This window comes from Aptenodytes patagonicus, chromosome 17 (assembly GCF_965638725.1).
Source record: "Aptenodytes patagonicus chromosome 17, bAptPat1.pri.cur, whole genome shotgun sequence".
Lineage (NCBI taxonomy): Eukaryota > Metazoa > Chordata > Aves > Sphenisciformes > Spheniscidae > Aptenodytes > Aptenodytes patagonicus.
The window spans coordinates 3633648-3652457 of NC_134965.1; the positions used below are offsets into that span (position 1 = coordinate 3633648).

Below are 18810 nucleotides of genomic sequence, written 5' to 3' on the forward strand. Positions count from 1 at the left end.
CTTCTGATTTTCTGTAACACATCCACCCTAGCCACAGTGCACACAGGGTTAGGAGATTCTCACCTTCACCCTCCCGCGTCGGTTCATAGCTGACCTACGCAATCCCATTAGGATGATCTATTTTCCTTGTTATGACGTGTCATTGATCATCTTAAAATTATACAAATACTCTATAAGCAACAATTTTCAGCTCCTTCCAACCACTAGACTGCTCACGCACAGCAGAAACACAACAAGCTTAACAGCAAGGGTGCTCAGACTGTGTGACACCTCTACCTTCAGATACATGCAACTATTTTTAAAGGAAATATTTTCACCAGCCATAGCCCAAGATAAACAGAAGCAAAGGATCTGGGAGTTCTTTCACAAAAACATTGCCAGTTCTTCACCATCTGCATCTGATGCATGTGGACTATTGTCGTGGTTTAACCCCAGCCGGCAACTGAGCACCACACAGCCGCTCGCTCACCCTAGCCCCAGTGGGAAGGGGGAGAGAATCGGAGGAGCAAAAGTAAGAAAACTCGTGGGTTGAGATAAGAACAGTTTAATAATTGAAATAAAGTAAAATAATAAATTGTAATGAAAAGGAAAACAACAAAAAAGAGAGAGAGGAACAAAGCTCAGGAAAAACAAGCAATGCAATTGCTCACCACCAGCCGACTGATGCCCAGCCAGTCCCCAAGCAGCAGTCACTGCCCCCCTGGCCAACTCCCCCCAGTTTATATCCCGAGCATGACGTCACATGGTATGGAATGTCCCTTTGGCCAGTTTGGGTCAGCTGTCCTGGCTGTGCCCCCTCCCAGCTTCTTGTGCACCTCCTTGCTGGCAGAGCATGGGAAGCTGAAAAGTCCTTGACTTAGTATAAACACTGCTTAGCAACAACTAAAACATCAGTGTGTTATCGCATTATTCTCATGCTAAATCCAAAACACAGCACTATGCCAGCTACAAGGAAGAAAATTAACTCTATCGAAGCCGAAACCGGACAATTATGAATCAACCTGGTACCTCTGCGGAGGACCAGCCTGTTCTGAAACGCAAACACTGCTGCACAACACCAAACAAAAGCAGCTCCAGATGTTCAGAGCCAGCTCAATCCAAAGCAAAGAGGCAGAGGCAGGTCTGGCAGAGTTTAACTCTGCTTACAGCCTACACCAAAAACAAGAGGGTGAAGCTTCCCGACATCAGGAACAGGAAGGAGAGACAATATGGAGATACCAGAGAGCATTTAGTCAACTCAAACCCATCTGGGTTTCTCTCTTCTGGCTTACTGTCAGCTCTCCCAGACAGAAGTTGGCTCCCTTGGAGGTACAAACCTGGACTCATCGGCTAGAGCGCAGTGTCATGTACACATGCATGGTCAGCTCTTAAGTAAGACTGAACCCAGGCTATTAACACACCCCCCCCCCCCAAATGAATAAAAATAACTCTCAAGGACAGCAGAATAGCCCTGAAGAAGCCTTAACGTACTAGGGAGGCTCTGCACCTCTCCCCTCCACACATACTCCCTGAGGTATCTCTGTGGCCTTTTTTCCCAGCCTCTTATCTGGAGCAGCAGAGCAGCTGATTCAGGAAAAGTGCACATCACGATTAAAGTCAACCTTCTTGCTCCTTTGCACACTAAAAGTTAAGTGTGTTTATCTCCCTAACCTTAAGCTATATTGCTTTCTAGTCCGAGACACCAGGAACACAGACATGGCACCCACTGGTTTCAGCCGAGGAGCAGGTTCCCTGGTAAGCATGCTCTTGCCATTCACGCCCGACACCATTACAAGCGCAGCAACAGTGACCCATTAAACACGGCAGCTGGGACATTTGCTGTCGCCATTTCAATCCAACTCCCACCACAGGGATTTCACTCACAGCAGCAGAATCAACAAGACACAGCACCAAGTGTTTCACATTAGGGCTTACCCCAACAAAACACACCAGCAACGCTACTTACGGCACCACATCCCACTCTAACTAATGAAACGATTCGTGGAAACACGCCACTCAGAAATACAGTCTCGCTGTAAACCAACACACTGCCCCAAATCCCTACTGTAGTGCTCACTGATTTAAGCTTTCATTTTTTTTCTCCGAGGGCAGCCGAGCAGAAGGTCAGCAACCAAAGGCAGTCGGGAAAGAGAACAAGGGCCTCTAACAAACAAAGCTCCGAGGGGAAACACCTGGTGCTCAGCACACCCGATAGCACTGAGACAGCACAAAGTCACACAAAACCAGCAGCATTTTGCTGGGGGCAGGGGGGCATGGTTCATTACACAGCTGCAATACCTCCCCCTAAAACCAGTAATAATTAATTCCCATTTTTCTAGGTACTTTTATCATACTCAGCAACACGCGATGACTTTTTAGCCAGCCTAGATGGCAACTACCTCTGGTACTCTTAAGAACCATTAAAAAAGTAAAACACGATTCCAGCAACTGTTATTTGAAAAGCACCTCTAATTTCTCTCATTCATAAGTCTGCATAATCCTGTTTGCAAAGAGGTATTTAAATTTGATTTTCACTATTTCTAAAGATTACAATATAGACCAACATATTGTCGTGGTTTAACCTCAGTCAGCAACTGAACACCACACAGCCGCTCGCTCACCGTTCGCCCCCCCTGCCCCCCCTGCCGCGGGATGGGGGAGAGAATTGGAAGAGTAGAAGTGAGAAAAACTCGTGGGTTGAGATAAAAAGTTTAATAATTGAAATAAAATAATAATAACAACAGTAATACACAAAACAAGTGATGTACAGTGCAATTGCTCACCACCCGCCGACCGATGCCCAGCCAGTCCCCGAGCAGCGGCCCCCCCCCGGCCAGCTTTCCCCAGTTTCTGTACCGAGCATGACGTCCCATGGTATGGAATGTCCCTTTGGCCAGTTTGGCTGTGCCCCCTCCCAGCTTCTTGTGCACCTCCAGCCTTCTCAGTCGGTAGAGCATGGGAAGCTGAAAAGTCCTTGGCTAGTGTAAGCATTACCTAGCAACAACTAAAACATCGGTGTTATCAACATTGTTCTCATCCTAAATCCAAAGCACAGCACTGTACCAGCTACTGGGAAGAAAATTAACTCTATCCCTGCCGAAACCAGGACACATATAATCACAAAATTTTAGATAAAATGAAAATGCAGTATCTAACTATATACCTCACAGGCAATTACATAAAAGTGAATGTATTACCTGGTTTGGAGTAGTTAGGAAACCATTAACATAAAATTCCATTTCTGTATTAAAGCCAGACAGACTCAGGGAACAATTCACTTAGTTTTTAAGTATGCAGTGTCCTACTGCAGCACCTAGGCATTCGTGAATTACAGTGAAACCATGTAAACAAAATGAAATATTAATCACAGCAGTCCTGACCATCTGGTAATTTCTGTCTTTACCAGTGTTAATTATATTTACTTAGTCAACATGACGATCATGTTAAATAACAATTACTTTAGTTCTGTGTGTCCATCAACACTTACATGTAACATTTGAGAAATGAATTAGTCTAAACTCTATTGGTATTTATTTAATTGTAACAAAATTGGTGCTGGCACTTTTTTCCAGAGTGAGAAATTGTTCTCCTCACTAGTGCGAGCTGGTCCTTTGGATCTGTCCTGGTTTTGGCTGGGATAGAGTTAATTTTCTTCCTAGCAGCTGGTACAGTGCTGTGTTTTGGATTTAGGATGAGAACAATGTTGATAACACACCGATGTTTTGGTTGTTGCTAAGCAGTGCTTACACTAGTCAAGGACTTTTCAGCTTCCCATGCTCTGCCGACTGAGCAGGCTGGAGGTGCACAAGAAGCTGGGAGGGGGCACAGCCAGGACAGCTGACCCCAACTGGCCAGAGGGACATTCCATGCCATGGGACGTCATGCTCAGTACAGAAACTGGGGAAAGCTGGCCGGGGGGGGGCCGCTGCTCGGGGACTGGCTGGGCATCGGTCGGCAGGTGGTGAGCAACTGCATTGTGCATCACTTGCTTTGTATATTCTTTTATTATTATTACTATTTTACTTTATTTCAATTATTAAACTGTTCTTATCTCAACCCACGAGTTTTCTCACTTTTACTCTCCCGATTCTCTCCCCCATCCCACTTGGGAGGGGGAGTGAGCGAGCGGCTGCGTGGTGCTCAGTCACCGGCTGGGGTTAAACCACGACAGGATTTGTGTGTCACACTGCACTGGTCACAGGTAACAAAAGGCTCAAATCGATTTAAGGGCCAACAAAACCCCTTTTAATTCCTCCGGAGTTCCCACAAAGAGCTAAACTGACACTAAACACCCAGTAGTGTTTTAACACCCTGGGAAAAAAAAAAAAAAAAAAAAACCACCCAATTAGTATACAGCCGGTACCTGAAGCGCACACCTTTGCACAGTAGCTTCATGCAGTGAACTGCCCTGTGTCCGCACCGGTGTGCTGCTGCCCACCACCACATGCATCAGGGCACTCCACGAAACCTGGGAAACTAATCACCCCGTCACTCTTCAGCAGTAATCAGTCCCCTCTGTTTGGTCACTTAATTCCCTCTGCATCTCTCTCCCTTGGTCCTATTATTGTACTTAACCAAATGAACCAGAACACCGATTTCCATGGAATCAATTACACGTGTTCTTCCTTGAATTAAAGCATTTATGTCAATCCTATTAGAAGTCTCTCTCCACCCAGGATCTGAGACCAGAGAGAAAAGTCAATTCCATAAGCAAGAGCTTGGGAATGTGTCAGTAACTTTGTCAGAAAATTACAAATTCACAGTCTTTCCAGAGGAACATGAGTTTTCACCAAACTTTTATGAAAAGGTTCTCATGTCCTGATGGGTAAGACAAAGGACTGCTGGTAGCCTCTTACCAGGTTGTATAGGGGACAAACTTTTACGCCATCTAATTTACCTAATGGATTTACAAGCCTTTTTTTTTTGGTTCTTTTTTTTTTAAATATGTTTTATAGGGTTTTGTTATTTTAATTGCAGAGTTAAAGTTAGACAAGCAGAAACAAATATTAGGTATATTTAAAAACATAGCCTAAAAGTTGCTTCTTACTGTGAGATGTTAACCCAAAGATATGTACACACTGACAACTACTCAGCTATGCGATTAGCTTACAGGGGGATGGTTGCGCTCATTAAACAGTCACCATGCGGATGTTTGTCTCAAGCAACTTACACACCAAACCTTTGGCAAAAGAAGCCTGCAAATAAAAAACTGGAAACACCACAGGTGATAGCCAAAACATCGTGATGATTAAAAACATCGTCATGATTAAAAACATCGTCATGAATCCAAGAAAGGCAGGTAACGTTACACATCCAGACGGGTGTACAATTTTACGTCGACCTCCCTTAAACATCAGGTTGACAGACTTCTCTAACAATCCTTTGCTGCCAGCTAGGGAAGTTCTTTGCTGCTGGCCGCGTTGCTGCACATAAACCCACCTTTTCCTGAATCCCTGCCTCAAGCAACCACCCTGCAGAAGCGCACTCCCGGGTCTCTCCGCCGAGCTCTCCTGCCCTAAGGCTCTTCCCCAGGCAATCTGCTCCCCTCGACAGCCGACTGGCGCGCGGATTTGCCACCTGCAGGGTGGAACTGAAGCGCTAGACTCAATTCACAGTTAAGCTGCCTGGTATATAGAAGGGGGAAAGACACCTAAACGCCTCTAGATTTTAAGAAAAAAAAAACACAAACAAGTAAAAGTCATCCTGCTTACTACAGGCAGCTGCACGTACTCCTCACCTGAGCTGCCTGTGCACTTCCTCCCCAGCGCCTGGGCACTGGCCTACACAGGTCGGTACCGTCCCAGGGGAGGGGCTCAGCCCTCATCCCGCGCTCACAGCCCCAAATGCGCACCCTCCCCCTCCTCCCTGAGGGGTGCCCGGCCCCGCGATGGGACAAGGCCCCGCGATGGGACAAGGCCCCGCCGCCGCCGCCCCCCGGGCCGGGCAGGCTGCCGGCGCGGGCCAGGCCCCACCAGCGCCCCTCGGCGGGGCCCCCACCGCAGCTCCTTTGCATACCCCGCCCCGCCCCTTCCCGCCCGCGCCCAATCGCCGCCGCCGCGCGCGGGGCCCCGGCACGTGCGCGCCGCCCCGCCAGCCAATAGGAGGCGGCGGCACGGTGGCGGCGCCCCCTCCTCCCAGCGGCCGGGGTCCCGCGGGAGGGGGCGGTGAAGGGCGCGGAGCTCCGCCCCTCCCGCGCGCGCGGCGCTGAGGAGGGGGCGCCCCCCCCCCCCCCCGCCCCACAGGACCGCGCAGGGAGCGGCGGGGACGGCGCCGAGGGGCGCGAACAGCCGCCCCGCCGGGCCCCGGCCCCTCCCGCAGCCCGCCGAGCGGCGGCAGGAGCTCCCCCTGGGGCCGGGCGGGATGCGTCGTCTCCCCCCCGCCCCGGTCCAAAGCCCCCCCGCGCTCCGGGCCGAGGGAGGGGGAGGTCTCCCCTCAGGGAGCCGCGGGATAACGGTCCCGTCCCCCGTACCGGCGAGGCCCGGTCCCGCCCTCCCACTCACCCGCCGCCGGGCGCGGACAGCCCGGTGCTGCTTGGCTGGAGGCGAGGAGGCGCCGCCGGGCTGCGGGGGAAGGCCGGGCGCGGCGGAGCCCCGCTGGCGGGAGGCGGCTTCCCCGCGGCCTCTCAGCGGCTGGCGGGGCGACGGGCCCGGCCGCCACACGGCCCCGCTTCTCCCCTCACGGTCTCGGGCTGAGCCCAGCGCCGCTCCGGGGGAGGGGAGGGGGCAGGTTTTTTTGTTCGAGGAGCCCCGGCCGCGCACGCGCGCCCCTCGCGGGGGCCGCCGGGAGCCGTAGTCCGCCGGCGGCGGCCGGGCCGGGCCGAGGGGAGGGCGGCGGACTGCGGCTCCCGCCGTGCCCCGCGCGGGGAGGGGCGGCCGGAGCTCTGCGCCGAGCGGGGCGAGAGCGGCGCCGGCCGCTCGGGCGGGCGCAGGCGAGGGCGCCCGGGCGGAAGATGGCCGTGCGCGGGGGAGGCCTCCCTCCGCCCCGCTCCCTCAGGCCGCTCCCCGCCCCGGGAGGGCTCTGCCGCCGCCGGGCCGTTTCCCTTCCTCCCTCCTTCCCTGCGGCCCGGCCCGGGGGAAGCGAGGATCGCTCCCGGCTGCCCCGCGGGGCCTCACCGTGTCCGGTCGCCTTTTCATGGCTGAGGGCCCGTCGCGCTTGTCGGAGGAGCGGCAGCGCCGAGCCCCGAAAACGCCCCCGCACGTCGGAGCCGGCGGCGGCTTCCACCCTGCGGCGGTGCGGCTCCGGTGCGCGGTGCTGCCCGGCCGGCTGTGCCCCAGCTGGCCCTTGCAGAGGCCTCGGCTCGGCAGCCCTGCCGCGTTCATGCCCTTCCTGCAAAAAAATCGGCCGCGTTTAACACCCGGAGCTGCTCCCAGGTTCTCCAGAGCCGACACTGGAGGCAGCAGCCCCTGCAAGCAGAAAGCCCGCTTTTGGTGTCATAAAGAACTTGATAGCAAAATAATTTCCCTGTTGCTGCAAGTTAGGTTATTACTTCTCCCCGAAGGTGCTCAGCATAATGGATACCACCTATGAGATCTAGTTCCCTGGGCATAACGGGCAAATGTTTTAGTTGACATCAGTGTTATTTTCCTTTGAATTTAGGTTCAATATGTGGTAAATGTGGGTAGAAAAATTGCCATTGAAAGGGAAATGCTGCATGTCAAAATTTGTTCCAAATGAAAAAACGTGAGTGCTGTTAAAAAAGCTGGTTTTTAAACCAAACTATCATTTGTATAAATATCAACATTTTGTTTATAGTGTGTATAGGACTGTAAACAATGTATGTAAAACTGTTAATGGTATTTTCAAAACGTTGACAGTGTGTTGAGGGTTGGTCAAGAAGAACCACCAAACACTGCGATTGCGAGTGAATCTCATTTGTAAAGGAAACGGAAGCGTACTTCGTTGAAAGCGTTCAGCTTCCTCCTAGTTGCAATAAACGGAGATAAATCAAACCAGGGAACAAAGCTCAGAAGCTGTCTGCTGGGAAAGGACCCTGCGGGAGGCACTTTGGCCGTTCCCACACCATCGCTGTCGACGCTATAGACTGTGCAAAACGAACGCCCATCTGCAAACGCTGACCGGCGTCCCCTGAGCAAACGGTCCGAGTGATCCAAGATGTTGTGGCTCTCGGTGGTTCCTCGCCAGTGTTAAGCTGGACGTAACTGTTCTCATGATTTACGCTGTGGGAAAGGGGACAGAAGCATTCTGCAGTGGCCTAGCAAAAAAAAAAAACCCCAAGAAACAACCCCTCCCCCCCAAACCCTCCACCAAATCACTCCAAAAAACCCAAAAGGCAAAAAAAAAAAAAGCCACCAGCCATTTTCATCACCACCTTAACCTAAACCAGAAGATTTTGCCCTGCGGCACTTGGGTGGTTCCTTTTTGCCGATCCTGTGCAGGGAGAGGCATAACCTCTGGTGAAGGACCTCAGCACGAGGGACGCCAAATCTTTCTAAGCAGCCACAGCTATTTTCTAAATCAGTATGTCAGCTCCCTTTGCCGTTTAGATGGCATTTTTAGTGGAAGGCATCACTCCACGACAACTGCGTGCTGTCATCTTCCAGCTGTACCTTACTGCACACACAGCCCATACTGGCTGTTTCGGGCAGATTTAGATGTCCTAAGTACACCCTGTCCAAAAGTTACTCAAGCAAATCTTCCTGGGAGACAGGAGGAGTTTTACCTGCCTAAGAAATGGAAGCTCATTGCCAGGACATCATTCAGGCGCTGCATCCGGACCCTTGTCCTGCAGGTGTGGACTGGTCCTGGTCGCAGAGAAGATGCCTTTTGGTTACACAGCATCACGTCACGATTTATTTTGAGAGTCATAGGTGGCAGCTGCTTCCCGCTGGTAAGACCATCATTGCCGTGGTTCATTTGCTACCACGTGGGTCCTCGGAAGAGTGGAAATTTTGGTATTTCTCCAGGACAAGATTCTTCCCGCTCTCCTGTATCCCTCTCTCCCACCGGATCCAGCCACATGAGCTATGGAGCGGAATAAAGTTTAGGAGTTAACTGAAGTCAGAGAGTTAATTTAAGTCATGCTTTATGTGGAATAATGTTTACCCATTGTGGTTACAAGATGACTAACTGAAAAATTACTTCCTTAAGGCTTCTAAATCCATCGGAGACATTCACTGGGTGTTGTAAATCAATGCTCAGACTAGAAATAACTTGTATGGTTTAGTAGCTAGAGTAATTAACAACTGTAACACATTACTATGGACCACGAGAATTTCTCCATCAGTTCAGAGCCTGGAAATTCAAGCAGCTTCCTTCTAGAAAAGGCATCCAGCTTAACACACAGCCTCCGTGGATTTTTACCAGCAGATTCCTGAACTGACTGTTATACATAACATCTATCCAGTTAATCTTGATATTCTTTCTAGGTTGAAAATTCAAGGCCAAGTCTTCTGGCAGAAAATACTTTGATCTAAATTTCTTGGTTTAAAGTATTTTGTATCGCTTTGCTTTTCCCTCTACTAGTTAACCAGCTGGGCTTCAACTACAGATTGAAAAAGATTTTCACACGACTACAAGGCAAGGAAAACATTTCTCTTAAACAAGGGAGCCAGACTGTGAAACCATAAACGTTGGAAGAGAGGAGCTGAATTCAGAGTTATGTTTATCATCATTAAAAAAAAAAAGACGTTCCATTTCAAGCTCATAGTCTTCTTTTGAAAAGAAATTGAGACCAATACATACTATTTTTTTTTTTTTTACTTACTCATTAGTTTGGGGAATTATTCTGTTTCTTCACCAGAAACTTGTATTATTCTCTTTAGCACTCACAAGAGCTAGGCTGTCTTTATCAGAAGGCTTTGTTTCACTACATGCAAGAAGTTACAAATTTAACCTCAAGCTAAGTGTAGCATAGGGGATTTCAGTCAACTCGCCCCTGAAGTCTCTATAGGTAAATCTAAATATCCTCGACAACTTCCACCTGACATCTGAGAGTCTGAAAACCTTAGCGTACGCCTGTTGAAACTATTGGAGTCCTTAAAAATTTGTGAAGGGGTGAGGGCAAGTAGAGACCAACCAGTCTTACACTGATCACCGTAGACCTGCTTTTCGAGGCAGGAAAACTTCAAAACCCCTGCAAAAACTTCACACGTGGAGGGTTCGGATCCAATCTCGATTCTTCTCCCCCCGGTACTGCCTTATCTTTGTCCAGCGTAGGATACGTGCCTCAGTTTGCCGGCCTTTACTTGGTGTCTTGCCATCTCTGTCTCAAAGTGCTTTAGTTCCAGGATTCACGTCTATAACCTTTGAACAGAGGGGAAGCGCAGAGGGAGAGGAAGGAGGAAGTCCCGACCTCTTAAAAAAAAAAAACAACGCAGAATTATATTGTCTTTTGTATTTTGGGCAGAAGTCAGACTGCAGTGTCTGGAAGCTGTGTGCAAATCTGTCAGACCCTCAGAGCACGGGGTTCATAGTTCCTCGCTGTGCACTGTTTCTTTTATATGTAAATAGAATCTCTTTCCTTCTCCCAATTTATTTTTTTTAATTGCGACTACCAAACCAGAACAGCTCCACCGCAGCCCAGGAGCAGCAACGTGCTCTTTGTATCAGAGAACAGTAGTGATGACGGACCAAGACTATGATGAACAGTAGTGATGACGGACCAGAACAAGACTGTAGAGATCCACATAAGCACACGGCTCCAGATAAGCTTATTTCATGCTCCTTTACCATTTTTCCTTTGCTCCAGTTGTCGAGATTCCTCTGCAGTTTTCTTTCGCTAAGCTTTATCTCTGTTAAATAGTAAACAGGGACATCCTGTATTTTTCCTTTGTACATGGTGCATGTGAGAAGGCTGGTGAACACATGGGCAGTACAAATACTGGGCTAGCAAAAGCACAGACACCGTTTTCTCCTATCATTTACTCCTCTGCCCTCAGTTAAGGATGTTCTGGGACGTTTAGCAAGGAAGGATGTACTAGAATGTCTTGGCTCTCCTCTCCACGTCCTCACAGAGCGATGATCTTAAATCAAGATCCTTCTATTGCCATCATTTTTAACGACAATATAAAGTCTATAGAGCAGGCAGGAATTCTGCACCGGTTTGCGTACTGTAACTCTTCAACAGAAGAAGGAAGCGTTTAAAAATAATTCACCTTTTCTAACAGACGATTACAGGGACAGTAAATATGCATTTCTCCAAAGATCAGGAATAAAAAAAAAAACCAACTTGACACACTATCCAAAATTGCAGGCGCCAGCAATAGGTCATGGGGACCGCTAGACGCATCTACTTGTAGCACAAAAGAAGTTGCCACTTTGAAAATACCCGGCAAATCCATGAGCGCAGTAGTTAATGGGGACATTAAAAGTATCCGCGGCTGCTGAGTAATTATTCACATCTCAAAACGGTCGCTGCGCTCGCAGGCTCGTACAGACATTGCTGCATCAGCTTGTGCTTCCCAAATTTTCCTCCCAGCCATACCAGCCAGGGACCGAGTGTTTCTAAAATGAAAGCCGAGACAGTTGTGCACAAGATGGCAGAGTGGGAGACGTGCCAGCATCCCGCCACGCGCTTCCAGGGCCGCGCCAGCCCAGCGCCAGGCTTGGGCCGGCACTGCAAAGAGTCCCAGGCAGCAGAAGGGACAAAGTGAGCAAACACGAAACGCGATAGTTCAGATCTAGTGCAGGCGCGCTGCAAAGTAATTCGGCTATATAACAAAGAATTCCAAGTAACGCAGAAGCCAGCAGTGCTTGTGCCTCATACGTTCAGCCAATCCCTCAAATAAACTTAAATTATTTTTTCGCTGTTAGGAGGAAGTTAGATCGGGAGTTTGCCAGCAATGCTTTATCACCCAAGAGAGGGTTTTGGGGGGTTTTTGTTTTGTTTTGGGTTTTTCTCCCCCCCTTGCCCCCGCTCCTCACCAAGAAATCTGTGCCAGCGTAATGACGGAGCCTAGATCAAGCCATTGACAAACAGACCAGCAATTTGGGCAGCTACGTATTTGATACAAACACCCACAACACTGAAGGCTGAAAAGGGATTCTTGTTTGCAATTAAAGAAGACAGACCTTTCTACTCAGCTTACATGTCTAGAAGAAAGGAGTTTGGGAGCGTTTTTGCTTCACATTACAGAATGATTTCATTGGCAGCTAAACTGTAAAAAATGTGTTTATACAAAAGTCAAAAAAATCCCAACAAAACCAACAAACAATTCAGGGACCCGCCCGTGTTCAGTTTCTGGTTCCAGCCTGATCTTCCTAGACACTGTCCATCCCTTCCCCTTATGTACTCCTGCCTGTACGAGCTGTGTGGGGGGTGGCAGGGGACCACGGCAGCGAGGAGGTGGCAGCAGGCTGGCCATGGTGGGGATCATCTTCAAGGGTTATGAGCTCTTCAGTAGGGCTGCTCTAAACTTGCCTGTCGCCTGGATCTACTCGCCTCCTCGGGGCACAGCACAACTTCTCCCAAGGGGCCAAAAGCCACCTGAAAGCAGTGGTGAAAGGGTTTAAAACTGGGCAGCAAGGAGCAGCCCGGCGTTCCTAGCAGGGAGCCCGCGACGTGGGAGCGCCCTGCCCTCATCCTCGGTGGCAAGAAGTCAAAGCCAGACGCAGTTTTCCTCAGCTGCAGACCTGGGTGGTTTTTGTGCAAAACTAACCGTTCAGCATTCCTCACCGAGGGAGAGCGCATTTGTCCCCATCCATCACCGTCCTTCCCAGAGGGGTGATGTTCCCGGGGAGGTGCCTGGCAGCGCCGGCGTGAGCAGCATGTCAGCGCTCCGCACAGGAGCTTTCTCGCACATCAGTGCCATCCTCCGCAGAGGCTTCCCGAGGCAAACACTGGGCCATCTTATTTATTTTTGGCTGAACACAGTCGGCTGTCACTATCACTTATACGCCTGAAGATCTATTAGCGCTTCTAAACATCATCAGCCTACTGCATCCTTATCTCCAATTATTCTGCACTCAGGTCTTTCGACATTTGGGTGTGAAGAAGGGGGTCTGTTTTTGTCCCAGCTGTAAGAGAAGACAGATTTACTGATGCAGACATCAGCAACATGAACAGCAGCTTAAAATGAGCCATTAATATCAGCAGAGCAACTGTGAGGAAGCTCGCTCCCATAGACAAGTCTGATGCACCGCTTTCCCAAGGGTTTTACAATCCTTTATAAGACCTTGAACCTGCAGTCAGCTCTCCACAGACTGACACCAGCACTGCCAGGGTCTGTCCTAAAGCTGGAGGTTTCCAAGCTGGCAAGCCAACATAGTATCTTTGTAACAGAAAAGAAATCCTGTGCCACCACATGGCAAAGCAGCAATGGTGCTGCATGTGGCAGCGGTGGCTGTGTTCTTAGTTCTCCTCGTCTGTTTGGAAATCAGTTCTGTTGATTCAGTCAGAGAAATGGGGAAAGTGTTTTGGAGAAAGCTTGAAGCAGGACAGGGGGAGGCCTGTCAACTGCAAACACTTCTAAGGACTTTCCCAGGATGGGCCATGCCCTGGGCGCAGCAGCACCTTGCTGGTGGGTGATGCTGGATTGCACCCGGGCACACCCCCGTGTACGTGCCAGAAGCAATTTCTTGGTGTTCACACAACATAAGACCCAAGAGAACAAGCCCGGTGGGTCCAAACCAGCTCAGACATCTTGGCTTGGGTTCAGCAGGACCAACACCAAGCCAGAGCTGAGAGGCACGACTGAAGGAGTCCTCATTGCTTTCCCCAGCACAGGCCACCCGTGACCCTCCCTGCTCTCCCAAACCCCAGGAACAGAATTGCTGGGCAGATCTGCACATACTTTTAGAGCTGCGTGTCCAGAGGACCAAGAAGAAGAGCAGGAAGCCTCCATGAAACATGCTTCCCTACCCAAAGCGAGCCCTGGGTTACGCAGGCACAGCCGTGCTTGCTCAGGCTGCAGGGCTGGGTCGCAGCGCAGGTGAACACTACAGTGGCTGTGCATGGGTGGCCCGAGAAGGGAACAGGACAAGCACAGGCAGTGCTTTCCCCAAGTACTCGCCCAGACCCCAGCTATTTAGGGGAGGTTCCCACACCTGATGTGGTTTGCCAGCTTGGTAGCCCTCAACAGATCTTGCTTCCAAGTTAGTTCTCCAGCCTCTCCTTAAGCCCACACAAACTTTCCATGGCATCCTTTGGCAGAGCTGCACAAATGCCTCCCTGATCCTTGATGAACCACTCCCAGCACCCTTCCCTTCCTCCCTTTTCCCTTAGAAAGGTCCTGCCCAGGCCCTTAATTTTATAATACCTGAGAGGTATTAATGTGCAGGTTAACGAGGAGCCTCGTTACCCTCCCGTGACCACACAGCTGCTACCAGAGATGTCCCATCAGTCTTCTCTGCCACCGTTTGCTATTGGCAGAACAGGGTGAAGCAGCAGAGCTGCCTCCTCCTCGAGCCCGCCGACGGCAGTGCATGTGCTGCAGCCCTGGGTCTCCAAATCCCGCAGGCAGCGATGAGATCCCAGCCCCTGCCATGAGGACTATGAAGCCATTTTAGTAAGATGAATGGTCCTGCTGGGGATTCGGCCTGTCCCTTCTAGGAATGCCCATTTCATAATCTTATCGGGGAAGAAATTAATAAATAACTTTAATGATGGCTCACAGAGATTCATTCCACTTAAACATCACCCTCCAAAAAACCACACTCATGAAAAGACGTTAATCTTCACATGAGAACGTGCCAGTTCAGTTCAGCTACATCAATCTGCCTTTATACCCCATGGACCTGTTAGTCTGAGACAGCTGTTTAATACATTCATTTAAGAAAAGATAGAGACACTCTGCTGGCAGCGTCCTCATGAATTACAGCGCCGCAGCTCCATCCCCCCGATCGACCCCGGTGCCTCCAGCGTCACCGCTGCCCACCAGCTCTCCCGTCCAGCGGCACAGGCACATCAGTGGGGTTTCTTTCTCTGGATTAGGTAATCCTAATCAATAGGATTACCAGTTTAAGATGAAGGGTGTTTGAGCCATTAACTGGAGAAAATAATCCAAGAGATAGCAAAGCACAAGTTATATGTTATATACAAGTTATATGGGAGAGAGATATATACACAAGTTTTATATCTATCTATCTGTCTATCTATCCATCTATCTCTATCTCTATGTACGAGTTATATGGGGGAAGGAAAGCCATGGCTGAAGGTCAAACAACTTGCAGACACGAGAAATAAATAGAAGTCACTGCGCTGTCAAGCGGCTGCCACCCCTGGAAAGGCTCCGGTGTACACTGTGCTGGAGAAAGAGCCCGCACAGAAAAACCTGTGCCTGCTTCTCACTGGGACCACAGAAAATTTTGGTATGGAAAAGCATCCGCCGGGCTGTCCTCTCCCTTGCACACTCCTGCACAACCAGCACACAGTGGGCTTTAAACCCCGGTACGGCCGGGTGGGCGCACGGCTTTGACCTGCGGGAAAGTGCTGAGCCCCAGCCGGAGCCGCCCGGGAGCTCCCGGGGAGTCAAGCCTTGGCACCACCAGGAGGGAGCCTCCCACGGCACCTCAGCCTCCATTTCATTAGCTTTAGCCTTTGATAAGCTACATGCTATATGCTGTGCAGGCTACAAGGGACTACATGTAATGTATATGCTAGCCATACTGCTTCGCGCGTACTGGAAGGGGCGAGTTGCTGCGAGGAGGGGTGGGGTGTAATGACTGCTGGAAAACAGCCTGAAATTTGATTGTCTTTCAAATCAAGTCTTTCTTTGGCATCAGCTGAACGCTTCAAAAATAAAAAAAAATAAACACCCAAAGAAGGAAGCAAGACCTCGCGCTTGGCTGCATTATTAGTTTCCTAGCCTTGCCGCAGCATCGGGGGAAGGAGGTTTCTGCAGGCACCCAGCCGGCCGCGCCGGCCCGTTGAGCTGCAGCCGACAACCCGTGATTGCTCCGAAAGGGTTTCCAAAGTGTTTCCTCGCAAATGCATTCGGGCTTCTGAATAAAAGCCCAGATGCTGTTTATGCTTTTCTCTAGCATCTCGGTGCACTGTATTTTTTAAAAATGATTTGAATCAAAGCTCTCATTCTTTAATTAAACTTCATTTAGCTGCCATCTGCCTGGGATCAAAATGGCTTCATGTTTTGCAACTCTTAATGAGGATTGTTATTGGATTTGTAAACACATAAACAACAAAAAAACCCCCCACCAAAGTCTTTGAAAAGTAATAAATGAGGAACGTGGCTCAAGTGTTAAGATCTGCATCTTCACTTGTCTAATTGTAATAGAGCGGATCCCATTCAGCGGATAATCACGTTATACACAAAATCTGGGTATAAAAATACCCTGCAACTGCAGGATCGAGATTAGGGAAGCTCCGAGAATTACAGCTGAGGGAAAACAGTAATAAAGCGGTATCTGTCATTTTTCCACAGTGGGAAGGGTCAGCACTCCTGGGTCACGAGCAAATGCAGGCACCGAGGGCAGGAGTTTCCCACCCCAGCCACAGAAAACGAAAAGTGGATGTCGTGGCCCTGAAACTCCCCAAAATTACAGCAGGAATTACTGCTATTCGCTCCCAAAAATATATCTGTTACCAGAACCCAGCAGCCTCAAGACCCAGCCTGGGGATACTGGAGGTGCCGGGCAGCCACGGAGCTTCGCGGCTGAGCAGATGGGGCAGGGCACGAGCTGCCCTTTGGTGAGCGGGCTTGGGGGCACAGGGAGCTCCAATTAATGGATCAAGAAACTTAGGGAAGAAAACCTGAGCCTAGAGCTTTGGCTCAGCCCGTGCCGTAGCAGCACAGCCAGCCGTCCCCTGCCCCATCTCGCTAACCAGGCTCCAAGCCGGGGATGCCGGATGGGGGAGAGGGAAGAGGCAGAGCAGGGAAACAGCCCTACGCTGCCTCCTTGCTCAGCTTCCGTTCCCCCCCGACACATTTACAGCCTTTACAATTGCATTCGGCTTTCTGAACTAAATCATTAGTCCCCAGCATAGCTCCCGTGCCCTAATTTAACTCCACTGCCTGCATTCACCCCTGCCTTTCAGCAGCAGTAATTAGGGCCCCGTGCAGGCTGCAGCGCTCCAGACCTACACCCCGCGAGCAGCCTCCCCTCCGCCGCCGGCGCGTTCGTGGGATGCCGGGACCGGCAGCAGACCTGGGGCAGCCTCAAACATCTCCACTCATTACCGAACCCTGCTGCTGCCTTCGGTGCTATGGCATCAGACCTTTTTTAACGGCAAAAAAAAAGAAAAGTCAAAATATAATGAGTGTGCCCTCTTAGGAGACACCTACTCGGTGGGGTTTGATCTGTGAATAAGACCCTTTCAGACATTTTGGAAGAGAAAATTGTATTTTTACCTCTGAATCATGTTTCTTTGTTTCCTAATTGGAGATGCCACAGGTTTGAGCACCAGGCAGAAACATGAAAGACTTCAGATTTTGATGCCAACCGCTCAGATGTCAAACTGTATTTCTAATTGGGGTCACTGATACAGATCTTTGCCCTTCTTTCGGCTGCCGCCTTTGTGCCGTCTCCTACACTTGTTTGTGTTTTTATTATCTCATGTGATCATTTGCATCTAACTCCACAGCAAATGCAAGTCCAGAGCCAGGAAATAAAACTGCAGCTGCCTTGAAATGCTTCTGCCTGCCATCAAAACCCTCCAGTGGCCTGAAAAGACCAGGATTCGAGCAGACCGAAATCCCATAAAACAAATAAAGCAGTGCATTACACTTGGAAAAGCTGTCACGAGCGACTTTGATCCTGCACCTACTACCGTCCACCCTCCAGCAGACCACGGTCGTTGCTTTCGGGGCAGGTTTGCTCTGTGAAAAGGCTGTGACCCGTCCTGCAGCCTGGAGGGACGCCCAGCAATGGTCACCCCACAGTGACACCGCGCGTTGCTGCTTGGGACGACATCAAAGCCACAAGCCCCAGGTCATCTCGCTTCACTGGTGGTTCGTGCTGGGCTGCATTTACCTACACAGAAGCCGGGACGTTTCTTCTCGTTGGCTTCTTACGCCGCCCTCATGCCAGCATTGGCTCCCGCCGCGTCTCACCCGTGCACGGCTCTCAGCGGACACAAAGCACAAGTTAAATACGTGTGGTGGTCAGCAGTAGTGGTCGGCACCATTGGCTTCTGCTGCCAAACTCTACGAGTGGAATGAAAGTAAAAATGCAGGAATTTCAAACAACATCCCTCAATTTACTGGGCTGCTTTGTACATGGGGCGAAGCGGCCCAGGGCGCACAGAGGAGCCCAGGGGCTCCCCCAGACGCTCGCAGCAATGCCACTCGCAGCTCTTGGTCCAGCGTTACGGAACAAGTGGAGCATCAGCGGGATCAGCCTGTACTTACTGCAGGAGCTTCCCCACCCCGTAAGGCATCGAAGCCTCTTAGAAAATCATAAATAGTGAAGAACTTCACTGGATTGAAATCTTTTCCTGGTTCAGAAGCCGGTTAAACACACGCAACCGAAATTGCTTCTGTGCCTTTCCAAGTCTGGGGCGGCAGGAGGCCAGACATGAGAGGGCTTGGGGGGGATCTCGCTCCTTGGGGGGCCTGAAACCTCCTTCCCACTTAATCCAAACCCGCTTCTGCTCCAGAGCCGACAGGACTCGCAGGCACCGGTCTCTGATGCTCGTGAGGGCTGGTTCCCTCGTCTGTCACCACTGCGGTTTGGTACCACTCCTCCTGCAGCTCTGTAAGTAAATTTTTACGCCTTTGATCTAAATTGAAGACATCAGTGGCAAATGAAGCATTAAAACGTGTCAAACCTCTTGGTTTCAAGCACTGGTGACACCAAGTATTTTATTGAGCAGCCAAAGCACGACAAGGTCTGTCTGGGGGTGCCCTCCTGCGCTTACTCTTACCTGTAAATGCTATTATCAATAATATACGTAATAAAATAAGTACTTTTAAGAGC

General features: G+C 50.2%; 1 protein-coding gene across 10 annotated transcripts in view; it reads right to left on the reverse strand.

The window, feature by feature from the left end:
• The window catches only part of GTF2I (general transcription factor IIi), an 80835-nt gene extending 73680 nt beyond the window's left edge, over positions 1-7155 (reverse strand). For 3 of the 10 annotated variants that reach the window (XR_012996675.1, XM_076354589.1, XM_076354585.1), the window contains exon 1: positions 6480-6654. The gene's annotated coding sequence lies outside the window, so the exon portion shown is untranslated. Of the gene's footprint in view, positions 1-650; positions 671-5418; positions 5531-5716; positions 5735-6479; positions 6669-7091 lie in introns of those variants that run through there. The other 7 variants (XM_076354586.1, XM_076354590.1, XM_076354587.1 and 4 more) reach the window with 7 other exon arrangements.
• Between the last annotated feature and the right edge of the window lie 11655 nt (positions 7156-18810).